We start from the raw sequence: 15627 nt of genomic DNA, 5'->3' as shown, positions 1-15627 counted from the left end.
CGCTCTTCACTCAATAAACTCTGGCAACTTACAGGCTGTCTGGGGTAGAACTCAACACACGTCAAGTCTTTTTACAGTGGAACACATCCTCACCCCAACAAATATTAAGATTCTGAAAACACTCAGATAAAGACAAAAAAAGGTTAAAAAAAAAAAAATCAATCCCACATGCCATCAACTATGCCATCAATAATACAAAATATTTTATACCACTTGCACCTGAGTTGAAGAGTGGAAAAGAGAGCGAGACTCTGTCAGTGCAAGAGAATGATTCATGTGACCACTTTGTCTTAATTACTCAGAACAAGCAGTTTGTTGCTATTTAGTGAAGAACAAAGATATCAGCGTCCCTTGACAGAAAAAAAAATAGCCATCATGGTGGTGAAGATGATGATGACTGCCAGAACAACGATCAAAATCCGGTTTTGGATGATCCTGAAGAAAAGCAGAAGAGACAAAAAAAAAAAATAGTGAATAAATCAAACCAAACCAGCAGAATATATATATAAAATCATGAACAGTAGTGCACAGATAAGTATTTTGGAGAAAAGACAAATGCCCAGAAATACAGGATTTCCTACACCATTCCCTGTATCTTGATTGTTTTTTACTTTTTTTCCATTTCCAATGCTTCCAAACATTTCTTTATGTAGCTATTAAATCCATCTTTTGCATTCAGAAAAGAATTAGACTTTTTTAAATTATGCATGCACTTACACATATATTAGAATAACTGAAATACATCATGTTACAATTTATTAATCTTCTAAGAACAAATTAAATAATTAGTTCATGCAATCCAGAGAGGGTGGTCTGTAATAGAAAATAACATAATATTTTTTAAAGCCATTCTGAAATCTTTACATTTTTTTAATCCGAACAGAAACAATTTACTAATTTTCAAGGGATTTTACTATTAAGGTACAAGATTTCAAGGAAACACATATCAATGAGATACTTACTTGTAGTAAAATACCAAGGGAAAAGTATAAAAGATAGTTTTGAAGAAAAGGATGATATAAAGAAGCAAGTGTCAAACTGTGAAGCTTACGTTGTAAAAGCATCTCCTGTCTCTGTAGCATACCTTTACTTATGGTAATAGGCAAATGTTACATTTTCTATGTAGTATTAAAAAAAATGGAAATTAGCAATAATAAAAAGGTGCCAGAAGTAGAAAGTCCTAGTATTGTTCGATCATTTGTTGGGAGAAATCCCTGCTTCAAAAGTCAGACACCACATTGCTTCAGATTTTGCCTGAAATTAATAGGTCAATTACAATTAATAGATCAACAAACAGTAGAATCTGAGGCATTTTATGGGAGGATTCTGAATTGTAAGAATTCAGTGTTTGTTATTACATTCTCACAGAGGAGGAAGAATATTTTCATAGGCTCTTAATGAAGCAGGAACTTTTGCAAAACGTATTTGTACATGAAGCATATCATCAGAACTGGAGAGGTGTAGCAAAAAACCCCAACCACCAATTCAACAAAACCATGCTAAGTCATATTTATTTTTGGTTTCTTTCGTGCTTCTGCAGAACAAAACCAAAGCAAAACAAAACAAAGCCTTCACAAACCAAACAATGGTAAGAAGAGGTAAATCCGTGTTTTGTGAAACATCAAACCAAGTACAAGTCTCCAACTTGAAGACAGGGAATGTAACATGTTAAAATGAGCCTATTTCACACAGTGAAAGAAAGAAGAAACTCTAGAGAGCAGAGGGGAGTTTTCCTTGGTAAATGTTCTTCATTTGGATGCGGGTGGATATGCATATAAATTATATTAGAAAGTGTAAAGAAAAATGCAGTTTTAACCAACTCCATCTCTCTCCTTGCTTACCCCCCCACCTCAAGAAAAAGCAGTAAATGGATGGATGAAAACTGTCACATCAGACAGACACCCTCCCCTGTGACACTCTAAAAGGACTAGCTCTCTATCCTCCTGACAGGTTACAAAATGATCACATTTGCTGACACGTCTTCCGCAAAACTGCTTTAGTGTTTGTGTCCACTTTCCTAGCAGGAGATGAATGGGCTGCTTTGTCCTCATTTATCACTTAAAGCTGAACTAAGATCTGTCTCGTTTATTTTTCCCTTCCTCACTAGAAAGGCTCAACCACAGCATTAATTCTTTTGCGATGACAGCTAATTCAAACTTAACAGGCAATATTTACTCTGCCAAAAGGATGACGAGGAGGGAGGGATGTTTCTCAATCTCTTTTTTTTTTTTTCTTCCCTAAAAAAAAAGTGTAGCAGGCTAACAAAATAAAGCTAATTAAGGCCTTTTGGTTCTTCTTGGTTTGCACTTCAATTTAACACCTGAACTTACAAGCTTCTCTTTTGTGGTGGGGTGTGACATTCTCTGCCAAACACCTGATAACAAACGATTTGCCCAGGCAAATGCATGAAAACCAGAATACATATTTACTCACTCAGCCTCATCACTCCTGAAAAGACACTCAGCAAAATTGAAACTCAGCAGTGAAATAGATTAAAAGCATGAAAACTCTTAAAACATTCAGCCTTAAGTAATACACAGTGCAGCTGGCTTGACAACCATTTTATTTGTGGGATGTGGGCCCCAAGGCATCCATAATGCTAATTTACAAAGGATTAACTGTGAGTGAAACTCGCTTAATCTAACACATAGTTAGTCAAAGGCATACATAACATACTGAGTGTTTAAATCAACTCCTCCTATCTCCGGCCCACTGAAAAAGCATTTCACTGTCTGAGACTTAAAATTAAAGAAAAATTAAAAAAAGCATCAAATCCTCTACATGCTTTATTTTTAATACTCTGGCAGTACACACCCGCTTGCAAGATTATTTAATCAGCGTCCACGTCTCTAAAATCCTTGTCAAGAGAACATTGAGCAAGGCATGCCGCCACCTGTATCTACTAATTGAAGGTTCACTTACAGTGTGAATCGAGGAAATACATATCAAAGTTCAATTTCTAGGAATCTGAATTAGTCTGCATGGTGCAGCAAAAGAATATCATATTAAAAGGAACAAATTAATCATGAAATAGGATGGATGTTATCAACAGACTCCTACACTGAAGCATTATATACTTTTAATATTCAAGCTCACAGTTAAAGATTAATTTTGTATCTTTAAAAAAAGAATAACATTGAGTTTTACTGTTTTACTTTCAAGTGAGCAAGTGAAATTAAACTAACTGCAAACTGCCAGAGGAGTGAGGCTACAAGAACGACAGAGCCATTTGGTAGCAGCAAGACAGTCCTGAGGAGGGCTTAGCAACTGGTGCCTGTTGAAGTTTGAGTCTGGGAGCTGCTGCTCAGAGAGAGAACACAAGTTCTGGGTGTCAGCACATTTCAGATCTCATAGTCAACAGGCAAGGGCAACCCTTCAGAGTAAAGAAAAAAGCAAGAGGAAAGGGGGTTTTGAGTGATCCAAGACAGTCAAGCCAGCTCACAGTGGTAGAACAATGGTTGGCATTGGCAGGACCCATCTGTAGGGAAGCCTATAGTACTGTCACAGCCAGACACTGCCAGTGGGTATTGCTCTAGGCAAAGCATCAAGGAATTTAAGTGGGGGAGGGAGTGATAATACCAAAGGAGAAGAAAATGAGGCCTAACATTCACTACATAAAAATCCCAAAGGCTAACATGCTCCCGAGAAGCAGATGATAGTCTTTTATCTCTATTACACCTTAAATTCAACAAAATCTGGTGAATGAGGAAGCCCAGATTCTTCTTTGAAAATGCAAAGCATGTTTACAGGGTAAATAATTTAAGAAAGAATATATACTTGAAAGAAGACACCCATTGAAACATCCATGGCTAAAATGCCTGAAGGCAAAAACTTGTGCATTTGCATGCTGCATTTTATTAAGTTAGCACACTGCAGCTTTAAAAGAATGCATGGCCAAATTAAGAGGAATGTGTGACTGAAACATCAAGGATTCCTCAAGTTTACATTATGAATCATAGTGCTGTTGATATGAGATGAATTAACCATTTAGTCGATGCAGCTTAGGCATTGAATTCTCACCAAGTTCTGCTGGAGCCCCGCGTGCTGAAGCTCGTTAACAGCCAACGTCTACTGTTCCTTTCATACTCAAAACTCTAGGAGCACAAGGGCTCATTCTACTTTGAGTTAGAAGAGGTGAAAAATCTGTGCTTTTAAACCAAGTTCCATCTAGTTTATCATGGACAGCAGCCCAAAACATTTGGGTGCAAAACCACATGGAAATAGTAACTAAAGCAGATGCGAGGATAATATTAACTGATGCATTGGAAGAGCATGCTGGACTAACAATGCAGAAAGCACGTCCCACTCCTGTTGAGTTTCCTTCTGCTCCTCCTTCCTAAATGCCTGACCCTCTATCCTGGCTTCTCGGCGCAGTTCCTAATCTCTGACCACTGGTGTGCTGGAGGCTCCCTCCAGCCAGTGCCAACTTTGTGAGCTGATGAATGACACCATCCGCTTTCAGGGATCACCTCTTCCACACACATGGTGACCACTGCTTTGCAGAACAAGTCCCACATCCATTACCGAACACCGACGTCCCTGGCAAATCAGTGCCCCCGGCTCTGGCCATGTCAGAAATTGTGCTGCCTTTCCACGTTTCAAAATCCAAAATGATTCACTCCTTTCTGTAGCTTCACACACACTTGCATACAATGGGTCCAGCTCTGTTTTTGACATGTTTAGATCTGCTCCATATAAACACAAAGCAGTTCCCAAATAAGCTTTTGCAAACCTTACATTAAGGATGCCAACCGTGTTTAAACCTTTTTACAAAACTGCATTCATTAGCAGGGGAGTGCACGACATCTATATGGGTTCAGCCTGATGTCTTGCACATGTCTTAGTGCCTGATTGACCAGCATTGAATAATGATGCCTTGCCATTAAGCATTGATGGTACAATAACAACTGTCATGAAAATTAGCAATCATGGTAACATGTTAACAAAATACAGGATATAAACGAACCAGTGCAGACTCTGGGTGTATAAAGAGTTTCATGTCCTTAACTTGAAATAATGAAGACTACAAATAAAATACTGCAAAAAAAAAAATTATTACAAAGCTCAACTCTGACACTGATACAAATAGAAAAAATACAAATAGCTGGGGGGATCAGTTAGCACACATTCATTACAACACAGGGCTTTATTCTTAAAGAAAGCATCTCGAAAAACAGTGCCCTCAAGAACACAGACTGATTTATGATGGAGCACTATCCAACAGTGTTTCACTGTAATACATGTATTTAAGATTTAACTAGAAGTGATTCCTATCAGTTCAGTGGGCAGAAAGCCTTGTTCTCTGTATACAAGACTACATTTTAAATACCCACTTTGAATACTCAGCTATTGTATTTTTGGATGCCCTTTTATTTGAGATCAGCAGTTTTGTTAACATGTAAGAAAATAGGTGCACGCTTATCAGTGGTATGTGATTTTTAAGTGCCCAATATTCATGTGCAAATCACTAGATTCAAACAGTGTAGGTCTAGTCAAATAGTCAAATACATGCAGGCAAAACTAAATGTGAATTTTAAGTAATACAGCTATACTCAGGTACCTTCTGGACAGACACCATTACTACTATATATAAAGATATTCTTGTTGCAATATATCAGGAGCTTTCAAACGTAACCGCTAGACCCCACGCAGGGGAATAAAATGTTATGATTGGTAAAGCAAAGCCTTAGATACGTTATGATAAATCTCTAAGTTCAGAGTATCTGGGGGCTGTTCAAGCAACTATTCATCTTTCCCACCTTTAGGTTTAAGAATGCTTTTCTTAAATAAAAACAACTGAAAACAACCAGACAGGTTGTGGCAAAACATAAAGACGTGGCAACCTACTGAAATAAGAGTAAGAGAGTACTGCCTAGAAAAAATACAGCTGATTGGAAGTATTTGACTTGAGACATCTTTCATCATTAACAACTGAAATTAGGAAACAGAAAAAAACAGTAAAAAAATATCTGCACAAGTTGCATCTAACTCCTTAGCCATCCTCTAGCTAACCTTTGGAAAACACTCAAGTTTTTTTTTTTAACTCTCCCTCACTCCAAACTCTAAAAAGAAGTCCAAGTTCTTTGTGTTCTCAAGCCAGAAGAACCAGATATATCGTATATTTAAAGGTGAAAAGGTTTTGGGGGGTGGTGGAGAGGAGATGGGATCCCCCGCATGGCTTCATGCCAAAAACACCATGCTGCCTGGGCTCCACATTCAGTCTGAAGACAGGCCATTCCTAGCAGAAGCCTATTTTGTGTTCTCTGAATTCCTTCCCAAAGAAGCCTAGGGACAGGGGCTCTAATATTTTTTTGTGCAAGACCTTGGGAAAATCCATTAAAAAATGCTGACACCTGAGCAGATAATGAAATTAAAACCTCAAAAATCGGGGAAAGGCAAATAAAAAATGATGACATTTTTCTACCTGATTAGCAGGGTTTTTTGGAAGAAGCCATTCCAGGTACCTAAGATATTGTTCATAGGGTTGAGGAGTTGTGCAGCGCTACATCCTCTAGCTTTACAGTTCGGTCTTAAGGACTGGGGCTGTTTACTTATAATAACATGGATACCAATCTCGAGTTATAATATTACACTCAAAACCACATCAATGTGTTTCCACCTGGGCCCTGAAAGAAAGAATGAGTCATGTAATAACAGGTGCAGGGAGGTAGTCACACTATCCAACTTTAAACATCTAAATTTTATCTAGCTAATCTCTCTCAGCTCCTTGTGTATATAAGCTAGAGTCCTGCTCTGAAACACCTTCTCTTTTTCTTGGCCATATACGTATCCCAGGAGAACTAGTCAGTTAAGTTAGATCGATCGGTTACGTGCCTGCAGATTAAATAGGGATGAACATCCCTAAAAACTTGAGCATCAGGCTGAAGCAAGAAAGCTTGCTAGATCTGAAGACAAAATCATACAGGAAAGCTGTTATTGTATCATACAGCATCCCCATTAATCAGAAATATTGTAGAGATGAAACTCAACAGAGTTCATCCATAATTAGCCAATAAATACCTAAATTCATCATCCCCCTTTAATGGATCCCATATTTGCACGTGAAATTCTTTCCTTTGGTCTAGGAAAGAGAGATATCAACAGGACTGATTGGGGGACAACTGTATTCAGACTTCAGCATGCAAACTGCAAGAACAGGGAAAGCCTGAAGGTGACCTCATGGACATGGGACCATAAGATAAAAATGCAAAAGGAAACAGTACTGCAAATCTTCTACTAACTTGGATTTTATTCATTGCTTATTTTTAAAACACACGGGAAAGCATTTCTGAAAATGAAAAATATCCTTCTGCTCACAAGAGATCTTGACAGGGAACACTTCTCTGCACAGTTGTGATGCAGCTTCAGCATTCTCCTGTCTCCATGTCCACTCCTTCCACAGAGGGAACCAGTTAAATTATTACTGTCATTAGAAGGAACAGCGGGTGGCTTCCGGGGCCACAGAAACTCACCAACCAAATCTGGAGGGGGATTAATTCATTTCATGCAAAGCAGAGGCAACACCAGATCTCTTTGGCAAGTTTAAATGAAGATCACGTGTGCACTGGCAACTGCAAGTGGAAGGAGTCAAGGTTGCATTAATCTCCAACCAGCCTTTCTCAGGGTACTGAAGTATCAAGAAGAACAAATCACACATTTAGTCACCTGAGCATGACTAAGAACCATAGGCCTTAGCAAACATTACGAGAGCTTTAGAAAGAGCTCCGAGGGAGGGTGGAGAGCCCAGCTGTCAGTGTAATGGCATTCTTCAGCACATCGGTTGCCTGATCCCCAAACAGTTAACAGGAAAAAAAAGCCCCAACCCCAAACCCCTCGTCAGCACTCAAAGCTAAAGCAATTATTTCTCCAGCAAAAGCAATGTATGCAAGCCATAAAATGACAAGAACCCACATGATCGCAGGTTGGCTTTTATGATAAATACAGTTAAATTTACATTCTGTGCAATTTCAAGAAAACAAAAATGCCTAAAGTCTGCATTTTATCAACTTTTATAATCGTTAGAACCCACTAACACAAATATCTTAAACAGATGAAAGAAAGTAACATCTTTTGCCCTGACTAACAAGTAATCTACAGCTTTTAGGTGTGAAGAATCTGGAGACTGGACACAAACACTTTGCTGGCATTATTTCCCCCTTATTACACCATATTTGACTGGGCGTCTTTTTCTATGGCAAGTTTTCTACGATTGTCTTAATAATGTTGACCTCTTCTATAAAAACCTGAAGGCATTTGAAGCAATTGTTCCTGAAGATGTGCTATCCAAAATGTTGCCATTTCATGGCACTTCTTGAATGATAGAATAGGGTTTTTTTTTTTTTTTGGTATATATTCATTTTTTTTCAAATGCTATAAAAGAAAGGAAAACAATCATGGCTAAGGCCATTTGTGAGATGGCATTAAAAGAGCCCACTCTGAGACAGATAAAAATAATGAGAATCTTTCTGTCAAGAAGGATTTAGAAAATATCACTAGCATTATTAAAATTTAATTTTTTACTGTGCTTTTTGGTTCCCCCTTTTCCAGTGATAATGAGCAGGACTGCACACCTCCACAATGCTAGCACTTGTTTTGAGCAATAAATTCAGCCTTCCAGTCTGAAGACATTTCAGACAACAATTTTGACTGCTATAGGCTTATTTTTCAACCTGTTCTGTGCTTTGAGTCTTCCTATAAAAACCAGTTCATAAGCTAATTTTCCACAAGGCCAGTGGAACAAATAAAAATCAATTTTTGCCCAACTGGTTCAGAGAAAACCTGGGAATACTGAAGACAGAACAGTGAAAAATAAAAAGAATCGATGTATTCACCAATGGTTTACCTGATAGAGAACTATCAAATTAGTTGACAGGAGATACTTGCCGCTATTAAAGTATTTTCTTTTCAGCACGTTACGATATTTCTATTAGGGGAGCAGAAATGCTTCTACTTTGCTATGACCTCAGACACCTTGGTTTAATAACCACACCAAGCCTCCATGCATTCTGTAAAACTACAGGGCACAAAGTCAAAGTGCAAGAGCACTTGCAGATCTTGCAACCACAGGGATCTGCAAGCCCAACCTGGCTCAGAGTGGGTGTAAGTTTTCATGATCTCATGGAAGGAGTAAAGATTCCGCTTTCAGTGAACACAGGGAGACATTCATGACCTCAGGCCAACCTTGTCAAGAGGAATTTGGTCCATCAAGAAAGGAAAAATTTGTAAAACAATGCCCAGACTTCCCCCCCAGTTAAAAACCCCAAATGTTTAGGAGCACTCTGAAGACTAAGCAGTTGAATAGCTCTTGGAGACCAGAATACAAATTTCTCCAAAGATGGGACTCGCATTTGTGGGTTTCAAAACTTTCAGAATCTCAAGGACAACTCAGGGCAAAGCTTTAATATCGTGGCCCAATCCTTTCATCATGTTCTCCACTAATTGAGCGAGTGTTTTTGAAACCAAGATTCCGAGGAGGAATTGGATAGGTGCTTGTGCCTGTCTGTCTGCAGCCAGAAAAGAACATCTGGAAAACTGACTGAGGATCAGAATCTGATTTTTAATGCATCTTAACCATCATTCCTGTAGAAATAGATTTATCATTTACCAGCTTAAATACTAAGGAAGCCATTTTTGAGTAGCTGTAATCTTCACCCTAGTACGTAGCATTTTATACACTCCTTCATTTTTATGAGTTGGCATTACAATGTGACTCATTTTAACAGAAAAAAAAAAGGATTAACCATGTCACTCTGAAGTAAAGCTGCACAATACCTATTTAAAAATATTGTAACACACTACAGAGACATCATTTCTAGGGCCAAACAAAACATTACTCAATGAAGAAGTGGCATGAAATATAAAATATTCAGCAGAGGATGGGTATTTGAGTTAAGGAATTTCATTGCCAATAAACAGCATCATAATAAACAGTGTACATGTAGAAAAAAGTATACCTGTTCTTCACTACTGGAGATACAAACTAATGAAGATACTACCTGTCCACTAAGTACACATAGGGAGAAACTAAAAGCCACCACATATTTTGATTCTGAATCTCTTACAACTGATGCTAATTCGCTTATGATATCTGCCTGATTTAGAGCTAATCTTCCGTAAATTAACTCCTAATGCTGTCTGAAATAATCCTCTTAATGCTGGTCTGTCTTGAGGACTTTATATCAAACACCATGAAATACACAAGGATACACAAGGCGTACAGCATTTCTAGTGCTGTTGGCTGCTCTTGAGTATTTGCTATGCCATGAAGATGCAAGCGTGGTGCAGAGCTGTGCAGCCCTGGGGCAGCTTTGGGACAGCACAGGGTTGTGTTGCTCTGGTTGTCCCCTTTGAAGAGGACAATACGCCAGGACCGTGTCCCACCAGCTCCTGGCTGCCAGAGAAATGAGGAGGTTCTTTGCCTCTTAGAAAATGGTGCAGGGAGGTGCCACTCCGTGCTCCAGACCTCCCACCTCCAGCAGCACATGATAACAAGAAGAAGTAAACCATTCAGGCTTTGAGATTTCTGAACGACAAGATCTGTCTTAAACAGTGTTAATTATCAGCTGGAAGCCTAACCTGATAACTGGTTTGAAAAGACAGAAACAGACAATTTTGCTTCTTCAGATGGGGAAAATATTTTTAAGGGTGTTGCTTCAGCATCGTCCGGCATAATTATTATTGTCAGTGTGCTAACTCTGTATTCAAAAATATATTTTTTCCACTAAATCCACCAGAACAATTTTCTGCCCCAACATTAATTTAATGATACAGCTGAAAACCTAATTGATACTGGTGAGCAATGCAATTCCAACATATTATTTTCTCATTTTTGAAACATAAATGGCAGGCACAACTTTGACTGAATGGACCTCTTTATGTTTTAACAGGCGGTTTATTGGCCCAGACTCCAACATATAACAAGGACAATTGCAAAAGCAATACATTTTTAATTGAAAAATTCATGTATTTTACTATGAAAGTGGTTCAAATAACAAGTAACTTTGTCAGGTAAAGGGATTTTAAAACAATTTTTATGTATGGAATGTTGTTTAGAAATTATATTCTCACCATAGAAAGCATTTGTAAGAGGCTATTAAAAGAAAAACTATGTATTGTTTAAATCATATGTTATTTGAGCTTGCTTTTTCAAAATATTAAAGAACAGATAAAGCACAATGATCAGTGAGCTGTATGTGTCCAACAGTCCTTCAAGAGCCTTGTGGAAATGTATAAAACAAGCAGTGATACAATCCTTTGCCAAACACTGTCATAAATTTTTTATTTGGCAGCTAACATTCTCACTAGTTTTCTTGGCAGCAATTGGGACCTTTAGCAAGAAAGGTGCAGGAGAAAAATACCTTGTTTAGAGATGTTTTCAACACTTTCTGGGATTTTTCAGAACTTCTGCCTGCAGCACATTTTACAACCACAGTCTCCAGTCACCTGATGAGTAGGTGGTGGTTTAAAACTTTTTTTTTTTTTTTAAAAAATATAGACAGCCTACTACCTCCCTCTGGCCTTGAGCCTAGATGTGAGCATGGAGGGGGGCTGTATGTGTTCCACAGAGATACAAGTGGTTGCTCCTCTCTGTCTAGACAAAAAAACTTGAAAATAATATCAGAATGTACCTTTCATTGCTCCTGATACTATCTGTATCTTATTCCCGGATGACAGAGATAAATGAAAGGCAAACATGTACTGATTACTTTTGCATTTTTCTTGGGAGATCTCTGCAGAAAACTGGTCACAGGTGCAGCTACCTTGGTCAGACAGTGGACTGCCTGATAAACAGAATTGTGAAATAGGTTTCTCTGCTTAGATTTGCTCTTCCAGGGTTTGTTTTGTTTTTTAAAAAAAGATATACTAAACTTGACATCTGATGCACAGCCTTCCTCTGTGCACCCAGATATGCTGATGTACATGTGAAAATATGTCTCCAGCAGTACTGTGGTTTGGCCTACACAGGGCAGAATGAAATCGTTCCTACCAATGCACTTATGGAGCAGATGTTTTATATTGTGGTATTTCATTGTTTCACAACAGAAATAATGTGAACCTACCTTGCATCTCAGAAACTTCCTCCAAACCTTTCACAATGATAAGATATATTTTAGCCCTTCACCTGGACATCAAGGAAGCAGTTTTGCCTTAAACAGATATGGGCCAGGAGAAGCAACGTTTCCTTACCTATCTCAAATTAAAAAGGTTGGGGTTTAGTTTTAGACACTAGAAATTGCTTTAAACGTAAGCTTAATTAAAGTAACGATCCTGCACTTCTAAACACAAACTAATAGGCTTCCCCATAGCTTGTGCCCCAGTTTTGTCTCTGGTGTTCACCAGGGGCATCATCCCCTCCAGAACTTTTCAGAGCACACACAGACATCTAGTGGTGGGTGAAAACACTGCACGCATGTCATCGCATCCGACACGGCTCGACTGGAGACACTGAAGTCATGCCAGGTATGAGTTGAGCTAATTTCGTCTCTGTTACAACTAGGGATGGACAACCAAACAGGGAGAGAATTGCTCCCTTCGTGCCATCTCATGGAATCATCCTGCCTCTGGTGAAAGAGTTGCTCTCTTGGCAACTCTGGCTTCCCAAATTTCCCTCATTGCTGATTCTTCTCAGTTCAATCAGAGCTATTTTTGCCTCTCTTCTGAGTACCTTTAAATTTCTCTCTCTGTGACACTATTTTATTTTACTAAAAAAATGAAGAGCTTAATTATGCCATATAATTGGGAAGGTTCTCTGAACATGGCTACGCACAACGAATGTCTTTGGGGCAGTGACGGAGCAATTTTACAGACCACAGCGTACACACGATGAAAAAATACACAGTGGATAATAAACTTGAAATTGCTGGGAGACGAATATCACTTGCTCTCCAGCCTGCATCAATCAATGGAAAGTTTCCTTAAACTTCAGTGGGGTTTGAATCTCACATCTGCAAAGGAGATCAAGAGCCACGGTTTCACCCAGCGCTGTAAGAACTCAGCGCCCTGATTCTGCTCTCAGTTACACCATTTTAAATCAAGCGGTACTCAGTGGTGTCATAACCCTGTACATCTGTGTCAGACCCTGTGTTGCAAGGGCAGACTCGATGCCAAGAATACAAAACAGATGTTGCTTTCCTAATGTTTTTCTTGTTGTCATTTAAGTTGTTTTCGTGGGGTTCTGTTTTGATTTTGGTAAGTGAAACAGGTCAACAGGACTTTTCAGAGGGGAGGCTGGAGGAATGCTTCTGCATCTTCCTTTTGATTTTGTGTGCATGTGTGAATATGCACAGACTGAGTTACAAATGGGAAAAATATTTTTTTGGTGTTTTTTTTTTTTTTTAAGCTTCATTTGAGCTATGCTCTGTTCCCTTGGGGCAAAGTGAAAGGTAGCTATTTGTGGATGGGAAAAAGGGCTTTTGTGAACAGCAAAACTGCATCACCAAACAGCTTAAGAAAAAGATTTTCTGAAGTTATTTTATACTACTATTTTAAGAGGAAACGGGGATAAATATATCTTTTTTGCATGTCGACTCATTAACAAATTTAGCAATAAACACTTTGTAATTAAGTGCGCTACTTTTACTGCTGTCCAGAAGTTTCTCAATACTCTCTGCACAGAATGTTTTGGAAAACGTAGAACTAAGAAACAGTGAAGGCAAATCCCAACAGCTTGCTCAAGCAAATGTAGCTGAGGCTTAAACTCACTTCTGAACGCTGAAATTTGAGATGCCGTATCAAATAAGCAGCTCTTTTTCCCTGAAGAGAAGAAACTGGGTGTAGCTAACCTAGTGCATAATAGGTTTATTCTCATTCACAAAACAGGAATTACTTTATGGCCCCAAAGTAAAACTAGCAGAGAAATATACTGGCAGATTTGCTGCAGATGTGTGTTGTGACACGTATGCAGGGAATCTGCTATTAATCACATGCTAGGATTTTAATATTATGTAGGGTAATGCAGGCAATCATTATGGTGAAGGTTCTGGGTTCATAAAAGCCTAACCCACAAATGGGTCTTTTAAATTTAATACATTTGAGCTCAGTCTCACAGTGCACCAGTTGAATTCCCCGATTCACTCCCCCCCCCATGGCTCCCCATTACATACCATTTATTTCAGTATCTATTGTGTGTTTCTTTTTGTGCCTGAGCTCCGCTTCTCTTCCTGCGACACATGACAGTTGTTGGGGAAAGTACAGCTTTTCAGTTCTGCCATTCACCGGGCTATGACAGGAATGTTCTTGTTAGAGGGGCTGTTTGTGAGACCCCTGGACACGTACCCAGCACAGGAAACGGTCTGGCTCAAATGCTGGAAAAGCCATCCTTCACCTGAATCCTTCAAAATTTGTGTCCAAACATAACTAGAACCTATGTATCTGTACGCAGGCTAAGATTACTACGGACAATTATACTGTGGAAATGCATTATTCTGACAAAGCAATCAATCACGTTATTTCTCACAATTTCACTTCACCCCTAAAATTTTCCTTACCTCCGAAGCCAGCTGGATATTATATTACCAAAGCTGTTGAAAGGGTGTAACACTAACCATGAAGCCAAAGGCCACTAAAACTATGCAATGCATAAATTTTTATTGTTTGCTCAGCATTGAAATCTCATTAGGGCTCATAACTCATCGGTGCACTGCAAACATTTGCATCTGCTGATCATGAGAACTTAGATGGAATGTACACCTTTGGCTAATTTACTTGTTATGTTTTTAGATGAGACCGTGTGTGTTGCTTTTTATTTTCTTTTTAAAAAGTCCTTACGTGGTTCTGAATTGAATGTCCACTTTTTAAACTAAATACATTAAAACTTTCATTTGCAGTTTCTCAAGGTTGTTCCGTTGCTGGCAATGTTCGTGATCATCATTTTACAAAAGCTTCATTTGACTTAGTATTCAGGATAATCGTTGTTTGAAAACTGTGCCCTATAGAGCATTTCGCTTCATTCATCCTTTCTGCTTTATGTAGTCACATTTTAATTAGATTAAAATTTGTCCTCCAATTAGCTTTCATTAAAGTTTACAGATTACAGAAAAAATCTCCACTGAATTGTGCTTCAAAACTGTGCCTAAAGTTTAAAATGAAATAACTGTGCAAATGAAGTGATTATGAAGATTATTACTATGCAAAAAACATCAGTCACTTCTTGGTTTACTTATACACTTAACTCTGTAATTTATTTTTGCCAACTTCAATACCTCTCTGTTCTCCAGAGCAGTCATCATAATAATACCTTACAGTTACAGGATACCTTTCATTCCTAAGGATCCTCAGGGGCCTGATTCTGCAGTCCTGGCGCACACCAGTAGTCCTGCTAAAGTCCCTGGAACTGTTTGAGCAAGTGCTACTCACTGCATAAGAAGCAGAACCCAACTACAGGTCAAATCCTGCTTTCAGATACCCACGTAGCACTACTGTGGATTTGCACAGCTCAGAATGCAAACCAGATATGAACATAATGTAAAAAGTCCTTTCACCTACTTCTGGGTGAGATGTGGCAGCTGTTTAATGGTGCATGGTTACAAGACTCACCTCTTTAAAAGAGGGTGCCAAGACAGATACCTCCCCCCACCCCCAGCTAAAACTGCATAGAAAACTGAGAATGTAATTATCCAAAGAGGAAAC

The 15627-nt window shown here is 38.7% G+C and overlaps 1 long non-coding RNA gene across 1 annotated transcript in view; it reads right to left on the bottom strand.

Annotated features, from left to right (window-relative positions):
* Positions 1–178: 178 nt before the first annotated feature.
* LOC103769365 overlaps positions 179–15627 on the bottom strand; it is a 103305-nt gene continuing 87856 nt past the window's right edge. The window contains exon 3 of the long non-coding RNA XR_608138.1: positions 179–435. This is a non-coding gene — a long non-coding RNA (uncharacterized LOC103769365). The remainder of the gene's footprint in view (positions 436–15627) is intronic.

Source organism: Merops nubicus, unplaced genomic scaffold, assembly GCF_000691845.1.
Source record: "Merops nubicus isolate BGI_N331 unplaced genomic scaffold, ASM69184v1 scaffold8503, whole genome shotgun sequence".
Lineage (NCBI taxonomy): Eukaryota > Metazoa > Chordata > Aves > Coraciiformes > Meropidae > Merops > Merops nubicus.
Note: the sequence above shows the minus strand (reverse complement) of the source record. Positions and strands in the feature narration are given on the sequence as shown.